Raw genomic sequence first — 25435 nt, 5'->3', positions numbered from 1 at the left:
TGATCATCCATGTACCAAGTGGTTTCAAATGTGGTTTTAGTCATCACTGTGCTCAGATGTTACCCTAGGTCTTTACTTACTGGAGGAATTTGTGCAATCTGTCTAACCTCTCCCAGCCCCAATCCTTTTGTTTGTAACTGAAAACTGATAATGTATAAATATATAAATATTTTTGTATATATAATGTGCTTAGTTTATGTGCATTGTACTTTTGTTTCAGATAAATTTATTTATATCTTAGTATAAATTCTGTTTTTATCGTACATGAGTTTGGAGATATCTAGGATTGAGGATTAGATCAATTAAGAAATAACAATTTGTAAATAAACATTCTCATAGAATATATGCATATATAATTAGTGTTATAACTTTTAAAGATATAACTCATTCCTCATTTTGTTCAAGATAAATGACCCTAACCCTTACTGAAGAGAGTTAGTTTGTTATAATTCTTCTGTTAAATAAATAAGAATTGGAATGATCATATGTGATGACTAAGACAAACAAAATAACAAAAAACACCATATAATGTACACTAGATCCCTAGAGCAATGCAGTATTATGAGTAATACTTTGGGTTAAGGTAGCAGGTTTTTATTTCCTTTTCAAACTATAAGTACATTGGCATGAGTATATTTTTTAAATTAAAAATTGTTTTGGCCAATTCCACATTCACTTTAGACTCACCAAGTGAATATTTAAAGAATATTTTATAATGTCTGCCTTTTTCTTGGTTAATATTATATATTAATGAAACACTTTCATATTTAGAGTTAACTCACTAAGAGTGAAAATCTAACCAAAATTAAAATGGAGAGATTACTGAACAGGGAAGTAAAACAGAGAACATGCAGCCTCTTTGTTCTCAATCAGCAGCCAAACTTGGGGAGGGTGTGCTATTGCTCCAGTGTTTGAAAAAATACGCCAGGATGCCAAGATCAATTGCCAAAAAAAGAAAGCAAATAATAATACCAAACATCAAAAGCTGCTTTTCACAGTTCTACTACGAATAGAGGATTATAAAAACATTGCTTGTTATAGTCATAACAAAACCCAGAAGTTTTGTGTCAAGGCAAGAATCATTCGGAGCCTTTTAAAATTCCAGCTCAAATGGGACCCCTGATTAAAACATTAAAAAGAAAAAAGGAGTATGTTTGAGACGCCAGGATTAAGGATAATTGCAGGTGAAAATCCCACATTTGAACCATAATTCAACAAACACATTTATTATACTAGCTTCAAGGTGTTATTCTTGTGTGGTTTTTAGATAGCATAACATTTAGCTTAGTCTTTCTTAAGTATGCATCTCTGAATTTAGAATATGACTAAAAGCATTGTTTTTGATCATTCCTAACTTCCATTTTCTGCTCAGAGTGGCACAGAGAAAAGGTGTGGATTTCACTAGCAGCTCCACAGATTATCTTTCAGATTTCTAAACCAAAATAATTCATTCATTTGAGAAATAGGGTTTTTAAAAAATTATAATTTAGTATTAAAAATTTCCAGCCCTCACCATTATGTATGTTGTGAGAATTAGGTTAGAAATAGAGTATGAACATAAGTGTCTTGTCAAAAGTAAATTTTCAAAAAACGTATGGTATTGTGTTACTAATGGTATAGTATTTGTAAAATTTGGCCCTAGAAGTAAGGTCCATATGTTACAAATAGCTTCTCTTCTGTGATTTTTGAAACTAATAAATGAAAACAATTCTCTCAGAAGGCAATAGTTTTCTTCAGGAAAAGCCCACTGTCATTAGTCAATTAATATTTTGGATTGTGATAAGATTATTTATAATTTTTTATTTTCAATAAGGAACATGGTATGACACAGTAATTTCAGGATGAAAATCTCTGTTTAGAATTTTTAGTTTTAGTTTTAAGTAGCAATTCATCTATATGTTTTCCTGTAATGTAACTCAAGGCTAACTGAAGAAAATTCAAATAAAGTATATTGTTTTCTTACTTGACACAATCACAACTCATATTTTCATGAGATATAGCTTTACATTTTTATCAATGTCTGTGATGTTTAAGACTCTGTTATAGCTATATATTAAACATGAATTTCTGCTTATTAGTTTTACCAAAGGCCAATTAGCAGGTATTTCTGATGTCATTTACAATTCAGCAGTTTTATCCTGATAAGTTAAGAGCTTCTAACTATAGGTCTATTATTTAATCATTATATGACATATTTTATTGAGTAGCCATTATTTGATGGGCTTGTGGTAGTTGTGGGGAATATGTAAGTGAATAAAACCTGCTTTGCGCCTGAGAAGAGGGCCCGGTCTCCCAGGAGAGAGCACTCAGCCAGCACCTGTGTCCTGCGTTGTGCTGCCTGTGAGTACCTGGCAGCATGAGAAACCAAAGGAGCCACAGCTAGCTCAGGCTTGGAAGAAAAAGAAGGCTTTTGAGGAGTAATTTCTGTGCTGTTTTAAGTAGGACAGAAGGCATTTAGCCAGCAAGAACTAGAAAGAAATATTAACATAGTTTTTGTGAGGCAGCTATTTTGATATATCGTTTTAGCGTAATGACTTTTACATACTCTGAAATCCAGACTCTAAACTGGTACCCATTTTCATTACCAAGAAATTTTTTAAAAAATAGACGCTCACCCGAATCCTTGCTACATACAGTATACTTTAACTTACCTCATTTGTGACCCTGAAGTCTGGGTTGGAAACAGCGGGTGAAGGGAGGCCTGTACCAGAGCGAGGGCAGTGTCAGAGGGAGGCAGAGGAACCACCTGAGGGCAGATAGTGCATCACCTCCTTGTGACCAGCCGCGAATGACCCAGGGCTCCACACAGGGGTCAGCACAAACAACGCCCCCTTTTATCACAAAATCTGTTATTGCAGAACCATAAGCATGTAATTCTGCAACATGACACTATCACACTCTAGCATGCCATATGACGTTTTAGGTGAAATGTTCAAAGTAAAACTAGAAATTATTACACCCACAGTATTACCCTTGTGACCACACTCCTGCAGGCCTTACTTCTGCCACATCTCATATTTACTATTTACTTATGGAAAAGGCCATTCGTCTCCCTAAGTAAAGTCTGCTCATCTTTGAAAATTCACTTATCTTTTAATATGATTCTGAAATTCTGTTTCTTTCTTTATTTACAATGAGTAATACTTCCAAATAGTAAATAGATTTGACGACATAATAAGGATCCTTGAATGCCTTGAATCACTTTCTAGAAGTGATTGCCAGTATTTGTTATGATCCTTATCATTCCTCTCACATACACTTTTTACTACTAAGGCCGATAAAAGGGGTCAATGTTGAATGCAGGACTTAAAAAATGAAAAAAGTGTTCTGTACATTCAAATGTTTCTTATGAAATTTCAAAATATGAATCTCATCGAATGCCTTGATGATTTTTAAAATTATTGATTTTTAATTATTAGCCACAGGATGGAGAATATACAGAAGATAATGTAAGAAAAGCCCTTTCCACAGAAGATAAAGTACTCCCTGGGGGATTTTATTTTATGTTATCTTAAAGTTTTTATTGTTTATGCTACTACCCTCGTCCCAATTTCCCCCCCTTTGTCCCACTCCACGCAACCCACCCCTCACTTCCATAGTCAATCCCCCCACCATTGTTCACGTCCAATCGTCCTTGGTATATGTGCTTTGACTAATTTCTTCCCCTTCTTTCAATCAGTCCCCAGCTCCCCCCACCCTTCCCACAGGGGGATATTTTAATAAAATAAAACAAGGTTTAAGGTGCTGCTTGGTTCCCCATGATAGGACTCAGCATCTCCAGTACCTAGGCTTTGGCCAAAAGAAGAGCAATAGTAACCAGAGACTGAGGGGAATATGAAAGCAGAGGGACCCGTGTACTCCTCCTCATTTGGGGCTTTGAGAAGAGGTCACCATGTGGTGTGCTTCATGACCATATGGGGTGGCCCTATTAAAGTATAAACAGTGACATTGTGTCATAGGCAGAGAAAGAACATGGATTCATGCTTTACATCCCCATTTCTTGGTCATGGCATGCAGGAGACAGTCGTTTCTGGAATTCCAATGATCAATAAGGTATGTGAGAATTGGTGACCAGGATAAACGTGTTGGAGGAATGGGATGTGGAGTGTGAATACTATAACCATTGTATGACTATAGGTATTTGCATGAATGCTAGGCCATGCCCAAAGGTCAAGAGGGATTAAATACAAAGACTAGCTAAGACCTAGAGGTGAGTATTTGGGTAAGAGAAATTATTTCTTTCTCTGTCCTGTTCTTGGATGTTTCTAGCTGTGCCAAGATGCCACCAAGGTAAAACAGCAGGAAAAAAAGGAAAGGCAGAATATTAAATTGAATGGGATTTATATCTACTTCTAAGTAGATACATAGGTCAAATCATTCATGGTCAACTATATTTCATAATAAGAAAGTAAAAAGATCCATTTCTGTTCCTCAAAATATAAAAATAGTTGTAGAATACATTTATGCTTCTAAGTGACTGATTCTAACCACTTTCAATGTAAAAACCCATGTTTTTCTCTAAACAACTCTTTGAGGTAGGTACTATTTTTAGCACCAATTTAAAAATGAGCAAACTTAAAGAGAGCTCATACGCTTAAATGTCATGTATACTGGGACTATTTTCCATCTGCTTAATTTTCCACACATCTTTCATTTCTTATTCTCTGTCTCTGCTCTTCATAGCATATACCTCTGTTGATAATAACAATTGTATTTCTTGCATGTTTTATATTTAGCTTAGCCACTTGGAATCTTTTGGCTTTTATGTTCCTTCCCTTGGCAAGGCTGCTCTCTCATGTCCCATATATTTCTTAGAATCCTCTGTTATCAGGGAGGCTGAGTTAATAAAAGTTTTCATGCTACATATTTAATATTCAGATAGTGAATTTGTGCTGATAGACTTCCATAGGATAGTCATTACAGTTCACACGATTCAATAAAGTAGATAGAAGTGGGATAGATGATTCTTGAGTGCAAGAGCCAGAATGACAGAGTGTACAAACATGACATGGATTGGTGAAAGGCTGTGACTTGCTGAATTGCAGTTTATGCAATATATGGACCACATAAAAATAAACTCATTTCCTTTACTGGTTAGAGATCAAAGCAAGTATAAAATTAACTCACCCAAATTATAATTTCAGGGGTGATATCATGGCAAAGGATGAAAACATAAACTTGAAGGCTGACAGATATAAATTCGCTAGCCCCTGGTCCACTAGTTTATCAGCTGTATAACTTAGGGCCAGTTACTTAACTCCTCAAGTCACAAATTTTATATTGGAAAATGAGAATCAAAATATCAATGTGCCATGTAGTTAGGGTAAAGTTTAGGTCAATGACAAAAGTAATCACTTAGCCCAAGAAAGAAAACAGAGTAGTCACTATCACTAGCATCCCCATCACCATCATCATCATCTTCACCACAATTACCTAACTATGTTGTTTTTCCTTTTTTAAAAAACCTATTTATTGAGTACTTAGTGTGAACTAATTATTGTTCTAAATGACTGGGACACGTTAATGAACAAAACAGTAACTGTCTTACTTGGTTCAGGTTGCTATAACACAGTAACAAACAGGATGGCTTATAAGTAACAAAACTTTATGTCTCACAGTTCTGGGGGCTGGAATTATGAAATCTGGGTGCCAGCATTGTTAGGTGAGGGTTCCCTTCCCAGCTGCTGATTGCCCACCTCTGTCTGCATCTTCCCAGGGAGAAGGGCATTTTCTAGGTCTTCTTTAATGATGACATTAATCCCATTGGTGATGGCTCCATTCTAATGATCTAATCACCTTTCGAAGGCTCCACCTACTAATATCACAGCATTGGGTATTAGGATTGCAACATATGAACCGTGGGGGGGCACAGATATTCAGACAATAACACCTACGCCTTTTGCTCTCTGCATTCTATTCTGTGAGGATATAAAAAAAATCACACAATTACTTAAATATGCAAGTAAATCATGTGGTGCTTTACAAGCCATTATATGCATAGAAATCAGCAAAAATACTATATCTTGACTATTGACTTCAGAGAATTATGATATGTAATAGGTTACAATTAAAAATATAGTCCTCAGTGAAAAGGTAAGATTTGAACAAATACTTAAGAGACATGAGACAACCAGTGAAAGTCATTTCAAGAAGAGGAAATGACCTGAGACAAGAGCACATGCAAAGTTGGAGGAATGACAAGGTGACCAGTGTGGAAAAGAATGGAGTGAGTTGCCCAGGAGGAAAGTGAATGAATTTAGAAAGTTAAGTTGGAGAAAAATTGTGTTGATACACAGAGGCCGTAGGAGTGCTTTGGCTTCATTTTAAGGCGAGGGACCAAGAATGTATCATTATCCTCCTATGATTCAGTGACTCAGCCCTTAAAACACTGTCAACATATGAAAAACTGATCCTTTATACCTCCTAGTAGTTATAAGATCTATATTTTTAAATCTGTAAATTTTATTTTTAATCGGGTATCTTTGTTCCCCACATTTTTCAGTAAAAGACATTTTAAAAGGAATATTTCAGAATCAAAACTGATATTCACAGAAGAAAAAATAAAAATTTAGTGGAGGATTGACAAACAAGAACTTAATGTGATAATAGAGTTAAAATTTTTTATGTCGCTTAATCCATGCCTATGAATCTATTTCCAAATACACCTCTGTAGCCATCAGTATTTTTATTTCATTATTTAGTATACCTATACTTCTCAGAGGTTTTAAAAATGTGTTAAAAATATGCTAGATGAGGTATAACGTGTTAAACTACTTGCACACAAATAAGTTAAAATATAAATATATAATTTTATCTTTTAAACACAGCTGGATTAAGGGTAGTGACTTGATATGTTGAATATGCAAGTAATCTTTTTTCTCCTATTAAACATTTATTTGATTTAGAAACATAGACAGCCTGGATATATGTTCAAGTAACAGGACTTCTGCTTGGGGCCATTCAGTTATTTGTCTGGATTCCATGGAAACCAGGACTTGAACGATACCAACACGAGGTTGTGCAAAATATAAATCGGGGGAAGGGGCCAGAATCCAGAGAAACTTCCAGAAGTATAGTGCAGAAACCACTTTAGCACATTTTCTACATTAATTCTCTTATATACTTTAAACTGTTTATTATAACTCAATAACTATTCAAGAGCTACGTGTAATCTTCATTCATACTATACTCTGGAGTATCGTATTACTATACTCTATAGCATACTATAGTATTATGGTATAGAGTAGAATATTTTAAAGTACAAGTATTGCTTCTTTTCTACTTACAGACAAAAATCACTCAACTTCCTTTAGCATTTAATGTAGACTGGGAGTGCTGCTGGAAGTTTTAGAGACCAGCTGGCCCTGCCTTCACATTTAAAATAGAGAAACTAAAGGCCATGCCCACGGTTGCTAAGTAAGTGAAATTTTCCCTCAAGCTTTCAGACACATCACTGTGTTCTGAGAGAGATTTCTCTTTGCCCAAGGGTAAGTAATCAATTCTTATTTTAGTTAGAAGTGACCTGCTACAATCTTTGAAAGTATGGTGCTGATTTTTATTGTAAAACTAAAATGGCATGATTGTGAAGAGAAACCTGAAGGATTAGAGAGGGTAAAATAAATATCTAGATGATTCATAGAAGAGCACATCGGAAGTGGTTAAATCTGGTAACCACACTGGAAATTCCTTGATGATTCAGGGCTCACTGCTCATCTGGGCTTGACAAATGAGCGGAGAGTTGACTGCTTGCCTCAGACAGGAAATCAGAACTTAGTGGGTAGTTTAGTAGGGGAGGACCATTTTGTAAGAAAAAGGATAAAATAGTCCTCCTGTCAGGAAACTGACGTGAGATTTTAGTTTCCAAGGAGAAGGCCATCGACTATGGAAACCACGTTGCCATGGATTTGCCGAAGCTGAGATGCCAGCCCAGGAAAGAGGCCAAGGAATTAGGTGTAAACAGAGAAACCCCACAGTTGAGAACAAAATAGGATTGATTTAAAAATGACTCGAATTATATAACAATTAAAATTATACTTCAATGCTGATAAAATTCAAGCATAGTGGTTTTCAAGTGAGTATGTGTTTTACATCAAAGATGCATGTGGTTTACTTGGTAGTCAAAATGATGGAGGAGGGTACTGTGGGTTTCTAGTGGACAAAATCCAGGGATGCTAAATACCCCGCCACATGGTGAACACAAAGAATCTTCTCACCCCAAATGCGATTGATAACTCATTAAGAAATAATGAAGCAATTCAAAAGATGTGTTGGAAAAATCCTGATATACTTCTTTTATGGAGGACCATGGTTTTTAAATCTGAAATATAAATATGAGAATTTTACTTATTTCACACCGGTGTAATGGCAAGCCAGAAAACAATGAATTAGTCAACTAGGAGTTGCAGAATGTGGCAATACCACAAGGTGACCAAGGAACTTGTCACTGCTGATATCCTAACATTTTTCCCAAGTTAACTTAAAAGCATGAAGGAATAAGTTTCAAAGAATCCTGTTCCAAGTATCCTGTGATGGTGTTTAATAACTACAGCATTTAAAGGAGGCAGCTTGAGGAGTTTGGTGGAAAGTTGTTACAAGAACAAATCTGAATCCAAAACAATGCCTAGCTATCTTCATCTTCCTTCTGGAAACTAACCTGCTCAGAGAAGATGCCTTCAACCAGTCAAAGACCTCCTTGAACCATGCAGTTTAATTCCACATTCTTAAGGAGTGACTTGACTTCTTCTATTTGCTGAAAATATTGCTCTTAAAGTCAGGATCAAATAATGAGGGCACTAACTGCCACTCCACCTTTGGAAATGACACTAAACTGAAGGGGTTCATTTGCCTGCATGTATCAAAGACCAATAAGATACAAACAGAAGTTTGCAGCAAAGAAAGTAAAGGTTTATTTAAGGAAATAGTTCGGAAGCACAGGCTTCCTGATGGCTCCCAAGCATAGATTATACACAGGAAAAATCATAAATCCTGGTGACTACAGGAGTTGGTGGCACAGACTGCACTGCCTGGTTTGGTCAGGGCAGGAAGTAGTTGATCATTGTATCAGCTCCTGATGTCAGCCACCGTGTCATTTCGTCTAAGTTCATGAGGGTGTGGTCTGTAAGGGTGCTCCACTTTTACGGGTCTGGGGCTGAAACGCCCTGAGGCCTAGATGTTATCTTTAGTTGGACTGAACTCTGTTTCTATGGTCAGCAGACCAGAGGCTTTGTTTCAAAGAGTGTTTGATGTTGGCCAGAACCTAATTGTCCTAAGTGCTTAATAATTAAGGGAGTGGAGTACAAGGAAGGAAGGGGACAGGTGAGTCAGGTTGCTGCATGATTTCAGTTTGAATCAAAGGAAATAAAGGAGAAGAGGTCATGTGAAAGAAATGAGGTTTCTGTGCAGTTACAGAAACTTGTAGCATGACATTGAATAATAGCAAGCTTCCTAATTTTCCAGTCTGTAAGTTGTCTTAGCATAGTTACCATCCCAAGATGATAATACAGGCAGGAGAGAAGGGAGAGTAACATACATGTTTATATATTCAAAAGAGAGGAAGAGTATACTTTGCTTTTGTAATTAAAATCTCTTTATTCCATTTTCATGTCATATGTATTTAATTGTATGGTCTTTAGTATGGCTCTGCAAATTTATTGATAAAAAGTATCAGTTCCACAGAAAATATTTAGAGATATTTTATTATCCACAGCCTCACTGTACATGTCAGTTTCTTGTAGTTCTACTAGAAAATTTTCAGAAAAAAAGTCTCTGCTATTTAAAATGTTATTCAAAAGAAGAGAATAAAACTCCTTACTGCATCAGCGTACACTTTCACAATTTAATTTCTATTAAAACTTATTGAAGACCTTGGAATAAAGCCAAAATAGATAACTTACAGGTTCTATGAATAAATAATGATAATGTTATATAGCAATTTGCCAAGGTATTAAGTACTCAAGGTATTAAGTACAACATCATATTAATTGTTGAAGCCTCTGCCTCCTGATGGAGTGATCTGTTCATATTAAAGAAGTAATTTCACTTCATGAAGGTGAGAGTATACCCAATTTACTATAAATACCTTGTCAAGTATTCAAAGAAGGACAAACTTATTTCACACCATTGAGATATGTTGCCCAAATTTGGTTTAAAGCATTATCTTTATTAGGGGTGTGTGTTAAACCATGTTCCCAGCTCCTTCCCCTAGAGCCTGTGATGTAGTTGGCCCCTGTCGTGTGCATGGAGATATGTGTAACTGTCCAGGTGATTATTCTGATGCAGGAACAAGGACCAGAATGAAGAACCCTGCTGTAGAATATTTTTAGGTCACAGAATAATCTACACTAGTTATATCAACAAAGAAAATTTAATAAAAATTATTAGATATGGATATCTCTAGGTATGGAAAACTGTAGGAAAAAAGGGAATATAGTTACTAAGTTGTTCAGGGGTCCCCAGGACCACTGCTAGATTTCCTGGAAGGGCTGACAGGACTCAGCATAGACTCATGTTAATGGCTATGGTGTTTCACAGCCATGGGATATGAAGCAAACTCAGCAAAAGGGGATGTGTAGGTGAAGTCTGCAGGAAACCAGATTTGAGATCCTTTTCCAGTGGCATCACACAGAACGCTCTCAATCCCCTCAGCAATGACTTGTGGCAACATATGTGAACTGCTGTTTACCAAGGAATCTCATTAGACATGCAGTGCCCAGGGGTTTTACTGGGAGTGGTCACACGGGTACTCTCTGCCGATCACCTACCAAAATTCTGGACTCCCAGACAGAAAGCAGGTGCTTGATATGCACCAGTTTGTGCACAGTTAATCATTCTTATCAGGGTATGGTGGAAACCTCCCCCAAATCTAAGTTCCCAGACACTAGCCAAGGGCCAGTCTTGTACGCAGGACTTCGTATCGAAAGCCAATGCAGTAATGTTATGTCAACTCTTTTCCACAGAATGTGTCTGAGGTAGGGACTACAGAAAAAGTCACCACCCCTACAGTTGGGGAAACAATGAAAAGAGTTTGGCATCATTAAAATTTTTAAATTTGGAGAAAATGACCCCATGGAGAAAAACCCAGACCTCTGAGTAGGGGCTGGTACTCTGCTGGCCTCAGTGACTCTGAGTCAAGGGCAGGGATGTGCGGACTTAGAATCCAAATGGAGGGCAGCAGCACCAAATGGATGATCTGTCCTCTCTAAGGCAGCTTGATGAACTGGTTCAGGGAGGGATGAAAAAACATCAGTATGGAAAACCCTCTGATTCTGGAACAAACTGCCACTGCCAAGGAAAAGACAGAGTCAGACTATGCTAACAGGAACAGGAAACCAACAGTTAAGCAAGAAGAACCAAGTCCTGAGCTTTCTAGTCACCCTCTCTCTAGCGCCCTCTTTTGAAAGAGTCTAATGGGAAGGCTGGCAAAGGGAAAAGTGGTTTGTTTTCAGGCCCAGCATCACTAGTCTGCAGAAGTGGAATTGTAGCTCAGAACCAATAGTTTAGTAGACAGCGCAAGATTTTATAAATTTCTTCAGGGCATTCTATGAAAACCTAAGAGATTTATGTAATGTAATTTGCCCGTTCTAATTTTTATCTTTTGTACAGAATTTTTAAATTTATTTTTCGTTGTTGTTCAAGTACACTGGTCTCCATTTTTCCCCCTCTACTCTCCCCCATCTGATCCACCCCTACCTCCCACCCTCAATCCTACCCCCCCTTTGGCTTTGTCCATGGGTCCTTTATAAATGTTCCTTGATGACCCTTTCTCTTTGTCCTCCATTATCCCCCTTCCCCTGCCCTCTGGTTACAGTCACTTTGTCCTTTATTTCCATGTCTCTGGTTATATTTTGCTTGCTTGTTTGTTTTGTTGATTAGGTTCCACTTAAAGGTGAGATCATGTGGTATTTGCCTCTCACCATTTGGCTTACTTCACTTAGCATAATGCTCTCCAGTTCCATCCATGCTGTCTCGAAGGGTAGGAGCTCCTTCTTTCTTTCTGTTGCATAGTATTCCATTGTGTAAATGTACCATAGTTTTTTTGTTCACTCATTCACTGATGGGCACAAAAGCTGTTTCCAGTACTTGGCTATTGTAAATTGTCCTGCTATGAACATTAGGGTGCATAAGTTTTTTTGAATTGGTGTTTCAGGATTTTTAGGGTACAATCTGGCAGTGGAATTACTGAGTCAAAAGGCAGTTCCATTTTTAGTTTTCTTAGGAAATTCCATACTGTTTTCCACAGTAGCTGCCCCAGTCTGCATTTCCACCAAGAGTGTGTATGGTTCTCTTTTCTCCACAACCTCTCCAGCACTTGATTTGTTTATGATGGTCATTCTCAAAGGTATGAAGTGATATCTCATTGTGGTTTTAATTTGCATCTCTGATGGCTAGTGATGTGAGCATCCTTTCATATTCCTCTGAGCCTTCTGTATGTCTGCCTTAGAGATGTGCCTATTCAGGTCCTTTGCCCATTTTTTTATTGTATTGTTTGTCTTCCTGCAGTGAAGTCATGTGAGTTCTTTATATATTTTGGAGATCAAACCCCTGCTGGGGTATCATTGGCAAATATATTTTCCCATATAGTTGGTACCCTTTTCGTTTTGTTGATGTTTCCTTTAGCCATGCAGAAGCTCTTTATTTTGCTGAAATCTCATCTGTTTATTCATTTCTTATGTCCCTTGCTCCAGGAGACACAGCCTTTCTAAAACTGAAGCCAGAAATATTTAAAATGCTATACTGTAGAAATATCAGTGTGCAATGATAACACACACTGACTACAGTGATATGTAAAACGTAAGTAAACTGTGAAGAGTACATATCTGTGACTGCGAACAGTGGCCTGTTTGCACCAGGTGGCTTCTAGACCCTTTCCCTGGGAAGTTAATTGGGCAGGTCGAGAATGGAAATTATGCCACATTTTCCAGGATGGCAGGTGCTGTCTCTCCCTCTGTGTGGTCCTTCTCTTACATTGCTGGGAGGTAGGCTTGGGAGTCATGCATTGGTCATGACCAGGTCCAGTAAAATTTTCTGTCTTAAATTACTTATCTGATATTGTTATGTTACTGAATATGATAGGATGACTTTCTTTTAGTAGAAAAATGCAACCTCTTCTTCTGCCCCTTGGGTTGTTATCATCTAAGTCATTTGACTCCTATTAACTTTATTCTAGTTACTTCCATTTCCTATGTGCACCAAAACCAGCAACCTGGGTTTAATTCAGTGCAGGTTGCAGTGTGCAAAAATATACAAAAATGATAAATACCATATATTGATCTCATATAGAATGAACCAGACATTGTCCCAGGTCCTTATGCATTATCAGTTACATCTATAAAAATCCTAGGGTGAGGGTATTATTTTCCATTTTATAGACAGGAAAACCAAACTTGTCCATCTTATCCAACATCTATAGTCTTTTATGGTTGGCCTCTCTACATCCAGATATTTCCTTTCTTAAACTTCCTACTCTATCTAATATCATAAATAGAGTGTTGGTTTAGCAGACCAAGTCCTTGAATATGAGCTGTGATAGCTAATCTCTGCCTTCCTTTTATCTACAACCGATTGGACAACTATTTGCTTCTCTTAAAATGTTAGCATAGATGACTTTTAAGGAAAATAATTATGTCTAATGGAAATGTAAGAACCTTGCAATCAGACATATAAAATTTAAAATGCAAACATCACCCTTATTAGCTGAGTGAGTTTGAAAGATTTTTAGCCAATTTTTCCAACTGTAAAACTGAAATAATGACTCATTGAAAGAGATTATTCTGATTTAAAATTGTGCACGTAAAAAGCTTACGCTTCAACTAATTTATAAAACAGATTCAGTAAATTCTCTAAAGTTTTAATCATATGCTCAAAATTTTCTGTTACTTGTAAAATTGATTTTGACTACTTGGTGAATAAATAGCTCTCTCTATTCCAATTGTAAATTTGAATTATAAATTTAAACATTTCTAGATTCTTACTTTTTATTTCCCTTCTACCTCCTGCTTCCAATAGTGCGGCCATTAAAAATAAAATATAAATAAAAACAAACCACATGCATCATGTACTGTATTTTTGTTTAGTTTCACTGCTATTTCACCCATCCCATTTTTCATAAGGAGTTGGAATGTTTTATTTTTAAAGCCAACCCTCTAAGTCAAATCTAAAAATAATTCTGTATAGTTGAACTTTCACTCACCTAAACTGCCTTTTTTTTTCTTTAAAGCAGCAGGGCTCTTTTTCTCCCTTGTTACATACATCAAGAAAAATACAGCTTTACTACTAAATTTCAGAAAGCAATGGAAATATGTACTGTGGAAACAGGAGAGTATTGTGAATCTCTAGTAAAGTGTGAGTTATTTCATAATTGAAAATTCAAAACAGTTTGTATTATTATTAAAATAAACTACTTGGAATAATGTATATTTAATTGAATTAAGTAATTTTCCTGAACCAAGTAATCATTTCCTATTATTTGCATTTTATATATTTTTTGTATGCTATTAGTTTGGTTTATCATGGGTTTCTTCTCTTACTGAGACTCTATTTCCATGATTATGTTCCATAACCTGTTAATAATGATTTATTCATCACATAGTCAATAGTAATTTTACCAGCAAAGAAAAAATGAGCATACAGTTAACACTTTACAGACTATTTATTGAATCAGGTCACAAATTAATTAAGTCAAGATGGCTTTTTCCAAAGAATGGATTTATCAAAGACAATCATATATACTACTAATAAATGAACAATGAAGAGTTAAAAATCTACTAGTGTAGATCCATCATTTTGTATTAGAGATAAAGTTAACAGGCATAAAATCAGTGTTATGCATCAGTATAATGGAGGCTAATGAAATCAAGTCCAAATATCAGTGACTAAACAAACTAAAGGTGACATAAAATCACATGTGTTTGGAGCAACCTCCAGAGAGAGTCTCCTCTATGCAGTGATTCAAAGATACAGGATCTGTTATCTTAAGACAGTGCTGCCCCAGCCTGAGGTCCCAGGACGCAGACAGCAGGAGCAGACAATAAGAAGAGAACACGTTCTTACATTGTCTTGGCCTAGAAGTAAGCACTTTTGCTCACTTTTGCAAAAAGTGAGTGGGAATGCTCACTTGGCATCACTTTTACCCACATTTCATTGCCTAGAAGTAGTCAACAGTTTCACCTCCTTAAAATGAGCTTGGAAAGCTTAGATAAAAATTAATATTTCTTATCCTTATATAGCTTACCATTCTGAGAAAGAGCACCACCTACTAGTTCTAAACAATGTAGCTCTCAGACAAATTGTTGGCTTCATTCTCAAGGCAAGCCGAGGCCAATAGGCTTCATGCTTGGTCTGAGGATGCAAAAATACCCCAGGTCTAACCTGAATTACAAATTTTCCACCCTTGGTGCGCTTGCATGGCTGTTTCTGGTTTAGGCAAAGTTACATACCTACAGAGACTTAGTAGGTGGTGGCCAAGCGTGCAGCTGCTGCACTTGACTCTTCATTATACAGATGCCTGCATAGTGTTTGGTCCTTTTGTAAAGTAAGTGGGCTAGGTTCAGCAGGTGTTATGGTAAATATTGGTTCCTAATGCAGGTAAGCAGCACCAGATATCCTGCCTTAACTCAACCTAACAATCATTGTCAAAAGAGGAAAAAAGTATAAAGATGAGATTTAGGTATATATGTCTTGCCACTGACTCAAGGGTCATTTCTCTATCTAGTCTCACAGTGACCCTAGATTGTTTAATTACACATGAAGAAATAATTTCCATGAAAGCTGGGTTTTATACTGAATGGTGCTGTTTGTTTGTTGGTTTTAAGCATGAGACAATTACAGCAGTTTCTGAACAACAGGCCCAAGAGTGTTTGGAAGTAGAATCTTCAGAGGATTTCTCAGAGAATCTTCTCTATATAAAAACATGGCTCAATGAGAAAATTGAACCTAAAAGAATTTAGTAGATTTAAATTAATTTAAATGTCCTATAAAGGAAATTCAGATACCTCAAATAAAGCTCAGGAAAAATTCAAATAATAATTGTAACTATATAAAGAAAGAAAACAGAAACCCAAAAGAAATAGGGCAACAGCTGAATAACGTCCAAGATGCTAATGGTATCTGTTCAAAAGTAACCTATTAAAACACCACTGTAGAGGTGGTCATAAACAAACTTGACCCAATACAGACAGAGGCTACAGAAGAAGGCCTTGATTTAAATTGGATCTTTTCCAAAGATGCTAAATTCCTCAGGTGCAAAGTGGCATTAGTATTCACCCAGAGTCAATGCTGAAATCCATACAATAAAATTTTTGACCCTGAACACATTTCAAAATTACCAAGCAAGTTATTTTGAATGATGAAAAATATTGAGTAAATGTGCAATAAAATAATGAGTCCAGGATATAAGGCCTAACTACCTACAAACCATTATAATAATTAGCTCCATGTGAAAACTATCTATTTGATTTAATCACTCACAAGAAATACTGATCATGCAAACAGTTCTTCAATAAATAAATTCTCAAACCATACAGTACTTGCAAACCACTGTATTTTTGTTTTTGTTTTTTTAATTTTGTTTAACCCCTAGCAGTAAGTCTTCCAATACATGATTCAATTATATAAAGATATACACACTGCTATTCCAGGATGATAAAGAAGTATTAGAGATGATCTGTCTTTTTATGGAACCTATAAACCATAACAAATACATTAAATAAAGCAAAATAAAGATCTTTCTTTGTCAGTTCATGATGCCACAACAAAATACCATAGACTGGGAGGCTTCAACAATAGGGATTTGTTTTTCACAGTTCTGAAGACAGGAGCCCAAGATCAAGGTGCCCATTACCTTGGTTCCACTCTGAGAGCTCTCCTCTACCTGGTAGGTGGCTACCATGTTGCTGTGTGCTCACCTGCCCTCTTCTTCTCATGCATGTGAGGCCAGAGAACACATTCTCTACCGTCTCTTCTCATGAAGACAGTGATGTCATGTGTGAGGCCCCACCTACATGACCTTGTCTAAACCTATTTACCTACAGCTTTGTCTATCATTAGCAATGATTTACATTCTAGGAAGAATTATATTAACAAGAGATTAATTTATTTCTCTTTTCACGAATATCAGATGGGATGTCTACAACATAGTTTCTTAGTTGGAATAACTTTCTGTATATATCTGTTATTAATTGAACTTATACACCATGTGCATAATAAGATGCAACAAGGTACTAAAAGATTTTAAAACCTCACTTATACACATTCTGGCAGAATGCGTCTTCTTCCAATACCTTAGAGAAATTTCAAAACGCCAATAAAATAGGTGTTTTTGTTTAGCTAAAACTATGCATATAAGAAAAGTCTGTAATTCAGTTCAGTTTTTAGCTTATTTTTCTGTTAGCTATAAATAAATATTTCTTTTCCCATAATATTCAAAAATAGCAAGATAATGCAAAAGAAATTGGCTATTTTTGCCAATAACACATTAAATTATTTTTAATAAAGTGAATATATGAGATTGCTTAGTTGTAACATTTTTCCTTTCTTCACTTTCAGCATCTATAATTTCTCTTTTGGGGGGAAAATCCAGAGCTCACCATTAGCAGTGTATCTTGTCAAATTCCTCCCGTATTACAAAATGATTCAAACAGCTATATGATTCAACCTCCTAGAGCACTGCTTAGAAGGTTGTCTTGACAATGAATCAAGTAAGACAAATAAAATAAAAGCAAAACATCAGTTAAATGAAAGGAACAAGCAACTGAAAATTAGTCGTGGTTGTGAGTCAATTTATGACCTTGCATCAGTTTAAAGCCGAGTTACATGTTACCTACAAAGTACACGCAGTGCTGTTTTAACCTTGGTTGCAATGGTCTTGGTTCGATACTGCTCAAAGGACTGAAAGAAGCAAACACTAATTCTTCCTAACAAAAGGTTGTTTCTTTTCTCTAGGCTTCCAAGGGTCTTTAAAAATAATTTTCAACCACAAGGAGAGGTTTATAATCAGAATTATCTAAATATGCAAGGAAACATAGGCCACAACCAGCAAAAATAACACAGCAGAAACTGACTGAGAAAAAATTTAGACATTTGGAATTATCAGATTTGGAGTATCAGATAATCATTTTACAATGCTTAAGAAATTATAAATAAGCCTGAAAATATCCCAGAGGACAAAAAATATTAAGCAGAACCTCGCAGATTTTTTAAAAATAAAAACAACTTTCAAACAGTATGCAATAACCAAAATCAAAAACTTTAGTGGGCAGTGTTATCATCAAATTAGGTTCAGCCAAAGAGACAAATAGTGAGCAATAAACTATGTCTCATTAAATTATCCAGAGTGGAACCCAGTGTTATACCCTTAGATTTATTTAGATTTTGAAATTTCACAGGGAGCGTAAAGTGAGGTCTAAACCATGCTTATTAAGAATTAAGAAGAAAATTAGGCAGAGTCAATATTTAAAGAGATATTGAATGAAATTGTTCTGTACTGATAGTAATACCAAGCAAAAATATGTTGCAATGATGAGTATGATGTGAATTCACTTTCAAGCCGAAACCATTCTACCAGTAAGCCTCTAGCAGAAAGCAAATGATTTCAGATAGAAAGTCTGAGAAGAAATAAAGAATAAAGAATAAATAAAGTGACAAACATTCTGGTAAATCTAAATAAATGATGTCTATACAAAAAAGCAGTGCAACTTTGAGTTAAAAATATAGAACTAAAACACTCAGAACAACATAAATGGAGGATGGTTACCGTATCATAGGTCAAGTAATGCTCAGAAGGAGAATTATCAATAAAATTTTAATTCATAATGAATGCTATAATTTGTATTGTACTCACAAAATTAAAAAAGAAAATCATACATTATAAGTAAGTAGGCACCCATATCCTATGATCCACCAATTCCATTGTTAGGAAAGAATCAGGTAACTGGGTATCAGGAAACATGTATAAGAAATGTTATTTTATCATCATTCAAAATAGCCAAAAATGGAGTATAATTCAAATTTCTATCAGCACATATTGATTAAATAATAGTGCATATAAAACAAAGTTCTGTATGGGATTTAAAATAACAAAGTCTACCTGCATGAGTGAAGACAACAATATATGGAAATTTTATAAACTTTTATCATATTTATAAAATGTACCAAAATAGGCAAAGAAAATTACATGGCTAAGGATGAATAGGTGAATAGCAAACTATGATTGAAATAGATGGACTAATTATCATAAACATATTATAATAGGTATATCTCAGAAGAAGGATTTATAAATTTGTGTTTGGATTAGGACACGATGTATTTCTTGACATAGGTGTTAGTTATATGGCTATTAACATTATAATTATTCATTAAAGCAGGTAGTGTTCTGAGTGTATGTTATATATAATAGAAAAATATTTAAATTGATGTATGTTAAGGATGATGAAAACAAGTTATTATAACTAGAATAGCAGATAGAGCCAGGAATTTGGGGTTAAGATGATACTTAAAAGATTTTTTTTAGTACTAGACAATTCAGGTCTTGATATTCCATGCTTTCAATTTAAATTTACCTTGAATTAGCTAATGACTGTAACTAGTAATTTATGTTAACTCATGCTTTGATTTACATTGTTTTTGGTGGTGTTGATGATATTATGTACTATTTGCATTATGTAATGAGATAACTGAAACAATATGAATAGATCGTCTCCAGAAATCAAAATTAATGAATGGCAGCGTTAAGCATTTTCTAAGTTTAAACCTATGTCCTTTCAATGAATCAACTTGTGTTGAGTAGGTGCTCAGTTAGGATATTATAAATTGATACTGCTAACAGAAAGAAAATAAAATGAAGACACCAACCTAATTACATAGCAATTCTACATAATATTTTCTTTTTGTTTTTCCCTCCAATACATTCTTTTCTGGGATTAACTATAAGGTCTATGTTATTCTGAGGATATTGGAAAAGAAGATCATGAATTACCTGTAAGGGGTCTTTGAGAACTTGGATGGTACATGAGGTTTTATGCATCACCACGATTATCCAGCTGTGAATACGATATCTTTATTTCATGACTGTGACTATTTAGTCAAGGTTTCTGATATTGTCTGCAGGAAAACTGAACACATTAAGCCATTTCAGCCAACTTTTAACAGTTGAATTAAACCATAAATTGACTCAAGAATTAATGCTTTTTTCATATTCAATTAGAGTTTTAAGTCATTTTTATTCATTAATTATTGAACATGCCTTGGTAGAATAACATCAAATTGTTCTAAATAAAATAAAGATTTCCTTCCTCTAAATAGCTTCATATTTGAAGATACAGTACGCCTGCCTACACACCTAAATTCAATTGCACCTGTTCGTGAGAATGTCTCCATGTAAATCAAACATGCTTTGACGAGGTAGTTTCAGTTATCCTGATGTGATGTACAAAGATTTCCTACAAGACTCCAGTATTATAATTCTTACCTAAACATTCTATGATATTTGCACTAATCAGGTTGTTCCAAAACGTAATGATTTAGTTTTGTTCAATAACTGCATAGTAAATTATCATGTTATTATTGAACATCTTTTACAAATATCTCATTTTCCCAGGCTGTTTATCTATAATGTGGAAATAGAGAGAGAGAGAGAGACAGGAGAGTTTCCTATTTTAGGACTGTACCAGTTTGTAATTATGACATTTGATGCTGAATCCTCAAATGAGGTTCAATATTTTAACAAAATGTTATAAACTGGTACAAACAGATAATATGCTGCATTTTTATTATTTTCCCTTCCCCCCTACTCTCCTATAGAGCCCTGGTATAATTCCAGGAAAAAAGAGTCAAATCATATATCATTGACATTCTATAAATAACTTTTAAAATGATTGAAGAAATGTGAGCCAAATTATGTGTACTTTCCTGCCAAAAACCCAGTTAGCTATGAAAGCAGTGCCTAGAATACATAGAGGTAAAGAAGTGTTCTTGTCAATTTTCAAAGGCAACCATCCATTTAATTGCACAAGGGTGACAGACTCCTAGGTGAGTCAACAGGCAGTCTGCATGAGAACAAACTTCAGTTATTTATCCAAAGCTGTGTGCACATTAAACTGGGGTAATTTGAGCCTTGGGAAAACTGTCGACAAGGAAAGGATTTTTTGTTAAACTTCCTCTCTGAGAAGAGCAAATGTCATTTGTGTCAGTTCTGGCCACTATAATCAAGTTGTGGTGTTTAGAGTTGATGTGCTTAAGAAAAGATACTTCATAACATTAAAAATAGCCACAGGGTGATAATGATTTCCTTTTTTGTTCGTTTATGATTAAAACATTTCTTTAGCTCTGAGTTGCAAGTGATAAATTTTTGCTTAAGACAATAAAAAGCTATATATTGGTAGATGAGTGGTTTTATCATTACCTTAGTTATAATGCATGCAAAATCTAAAATGAGACAAAGACACTAGAGAAAATAAAGTTTTTTTAGGTATGTGAGAATTTCAAAAGTTCTCTGTTTTCTTAATTATTTCCCTTCTTTCAGAGATGTAAAACATTACAATTACAGAATATGTTGGATATACCTTCATTTCTTAATTCCCCAAACCTTCCTGGAGTACAACTATATTGAAGACAAGACTTCTTAGTATTAAGTTGTTAAGACATTTCCTTTGCATTAATTTTACAGTATAATTTTACACTTAACTTTGGTAGCTAAATGTATTTTTTTGCATTTGGAGGAGAGAAAGAGCAAGAAATTGGAATCTATTTGAAAAAATAATGAAAGAAAATTTCCCTGATTGGGTAAAGTAAATAGACACACAAGTCCAAGAAGCACAGTGAATCCCAAGAAAGATGAACGCACAGCATCCCACCCCAAGACACATCATAATTACAGTGTGAAAGGTTAAAGATAAATACACGGGAGGGAAGTGAGGGAGAATGGGTGAATAATTGAGGAGATTACGAAGTACAAATAGGTAGCTACAGAATAGCCATGGGGATGTAAAGTACAGGATAGGAAATGGAGCAGCCGAAGAACTTATAGGAGACCCATGGACATGAACGAGGGTGGGGGATTGTCTGAGGGGGGGGCGCTGAATGGAGAGGGTCAAAGGGGGAAATCAGGACAACTGTAACAGCATAATCAATAAAATATAATTTAAAATATAAATAATGCTAAAAGTAAATATGATTTATTTTATTAAAATAGCAACTTATCATCTCAGTTTGTTATTAAAGTACAGACCTAAGAAAACCCATTATATAAATAACTATAGATACATGGTTCTCTTTTTTTCATTTTAAACTAAAATGCGTGCATTTATCTCCCAAGATCCAGGTAAGAGACAAGGCCAACTGTGTCTTTTTTACCTAGGTGACATGACACTGCTCCAATTCCTCACAGCATCAATCACCTTCAGACCAAAGTATATTGTGCTTTGGATACTTTCTTGTAGTGATTTTTTAAAAGTTTTCTTTTCATTATCGTTCACCCAGCACATTCCAGTCAGATATCTAAGTTAGCAAAGAAGTAAAGCACCTCTACACATAATTCAGTGAATTATATTGAATGATACAGGTAGTTCAGGCAAAGGTTCATGAATATTTCTGAAAATTGTCTTAATTCTCTGACTTATTTGGCCTTGGAGACATAGCTCCTTTAGCCAGGAGCTATCATTTAACAAAACTAAAGAAATGACTATTTTCTTGTAGTACAGGCACACAGAATTTAATGGGGAAAAAGAGAAAAATAGTTTTTCTGTTCTGGCAAACATTACAATAAGATGTCCCTCAAGTGCAAAAGGGAGAGTAGTCTAAAGCATGGAAGATTCTGCTTTGAAATTACCATACATTTTTGTGCAGAGAAAAGTACATAAATAAAAATTACAGCTCTGAGACAGAAGCATGGTTCCTAAGGATGCTGCAAATATGAGAACAGTCCAATAAAACAGGAAATAAACTAGTTATAAAATGAATGATTATTAAGTAGCAGACACAATAATAAAAGCCTTGCTTTTGTGTTTTTAAAGATATGCCAATACAATACAAATATTGAGTATCAGATGTAGATAGCAATGGTGACTAAAAAATAACAATGTGTTTTTACTATTTCTCAATTCAAAACATAAGCATACATTGTCTCAATTACTAATTCTGGACTTTGACATTCTCTACATTATTTGGGTTGAATAAATCTGAGACTGGCTACAAAGTCTCAGGTATGTTATCTTTCTGAACCCCAGTTGATTCAATAATAAAATAGAAATAATAATAACTCATAGGTTGTAAGCACAGTGTTTAATAATCTTCTATACTTAAGGCATATAAAAATTGTAGCTCTGATTAATATGTAACTATAAATCAGAAGCCCCTGACATTAAAAGTTAACTTATATACCAAATAAAGTCTGCATTAATATTATCTCAAATCCTAGTCTGATATATATATATATATAAATTGAGTTAGCAAAGTTCTACTTCCAGGACAAGAAAGAATTTTTTGGAGAAACTGAACATTCACTGGGGATTTGTCAGTGTAACAGAGATCCTCAAAACATGTATGCAGAAAAAAAGATAGTTATTTGAACATCTGACTCATGGAATTCTACATAATATCTGCAGGGAAGGGCTAAATTACTTCCCACATGTGAAATCATGCAAGGACACATATGTTTTATCCTCTTATTTTGTTTTTTTGTATCTTTTCCTAAAAAATATAGGAAAATAAGCAGTGTATGCCATCACCAGATTGCAGCTTATTAATAATTTATCACTAAAACTTCATATGTATTGCTAAACTTAACACTAGTGGAAAATCTTTTCAGCTTTCTGTTTGAAAATGAATCCCTATAATAGTTTTATTTTAATTTTATAGCAATCTTCATACTGTTTCCCATAGTGACTGTGCCAATGCACATTCTTAACAACAGTATAGAAGAGTTTCTTCTACTCTACATGAACGATTTTAAACATTTTTCATCTTATGGTATGCATAAACTAATTACTAAAATTCTGTGGCATACCAAAAAATAAATATTTTATTTTGCCAATCTAAAAAAATAAGTATAATTTCGATTCATTCAGACATAATGGCTATTATAGTTTTAGCTGTTGAAATTTTCTTATTTGACTAAGGGAAAAGAGGTCAGTGTCCCTGACTAAATAATCAGGTATTGCATGTTTTAAAGATTCTTTCAGCACTCCAGTTGAAAGTCACTGTTCTACACCCTCAGCAATTCTTTCCTTTCTCTCTTTTTCTTCTTCCTTCCTTCCTTTCCATCTTTATATTTTTATTTTTAAGTGTTGTTATTCAATTACAGTTGTCTACATTTACCTCCCAGCACTCCCCCCCAACCATCCCCCTCCCTCCTTTGCTTCCACCTGCCCTTGGTTTTGTCCATATATCCTTATAGTTGTTCCTGAAAACCCTTCTCCCCTTCACCTCCCCTCTGGTTACTGTCAGCTTGTTCTTAATTTCAATGTCTCTGGTTGTATATTGCATGCTTGTTTGTTTTGTTGATTAGGTTCTGGTTAAAGATGAGATCATAATGGTATTTGTCCCTCACCTCCTGGCTTATTTCACTTAACACAATTTATAATAGCCAAGTGCTGGAAGCAACCTAAGTGCCCATCAGTAAATGAATGGATCAAAAAAACTATGGTACATTTACACAAGGGGATACTATGCAGCAGAAAGAAAGGAGGAACTCCTACCCTTTGCAACAGCATGGAAAGAACTAGAGAGCATTATGCTGAATGAAATTCTTCCTTTCTTCCCTCCTTCCTTCCTTCCTTCCTTCCTTCCTTCCCTCCTTCCCTCCTTCCTTCCTTCCTTCCTTCCTTCCTTCCTTCCCTTCCTTTTTGAGTAATGACCATTCTAGTAGCTTTGAGATTATATCTCATTGTAATTTGATTTGCATTTCCCTGATGATGAGTGACATTAGCATCTTTTTCATGCACCCATTGGCCATTTATATGTCTACTTTTGAAAAATATCTATTAGTTTTCTTTGTCCATTGTTAAATCTTTTTAGTTGTTTCCTTGCTATTGAGTTACAGGAGTTCCTTAGGTATTTTGAATATTAATTAACCTATACATGGTTTGCAAATAGTATTTTGTCCTATTTCATAAGTTGCTTTTCATTTTTTTCTTTCATCTGCTGTGAAGAAGCTTTTTAATTTGATGTAATCCCATTTGCCTGTTTAGCTTCTATTGCCTATTCACTCAGTGTCATATCCAGGAAGTCATTGCCAAAGCTAATGCTCAGAAGCTTTCCCTTCATTTTCTTCTATAAATTCTATGATTTTACATCATATGCTTAACTCTTTAATCCATTTTGAGTTGAATTTCACATATGGTGTAAGACAAGAGATCAATTTCATTTTTTTGCATGTTGATATCCAGTTTTCCCAACTCTACTTGCTGAAGATTTTGCTTTTCCCATTGTGCACTCCTGGACTTCT

Source organism: Artibeus jamaicensis, unplaced genomic scaffold, assembly GCF_021234435.1.
Source record: "Artibeus jamaicensis isolate MK-2021 breed Jamaican fruit bat unplaced genomic scaffold, CSHL_Jam_final scaffold_537, whole genome shotgun sequence".
Taxonomy (NCBI): Eukaryota; Metazoa; Chordata; class Mammalia; order Chiroptera; family Phyllostomidae; genus Artibeus; species Artibeus jamaicensis.
The sequence above is the reverse complement of the archived record's forward strand: the minus strand, read 5'-3'. Positions refer to the sequence as shown.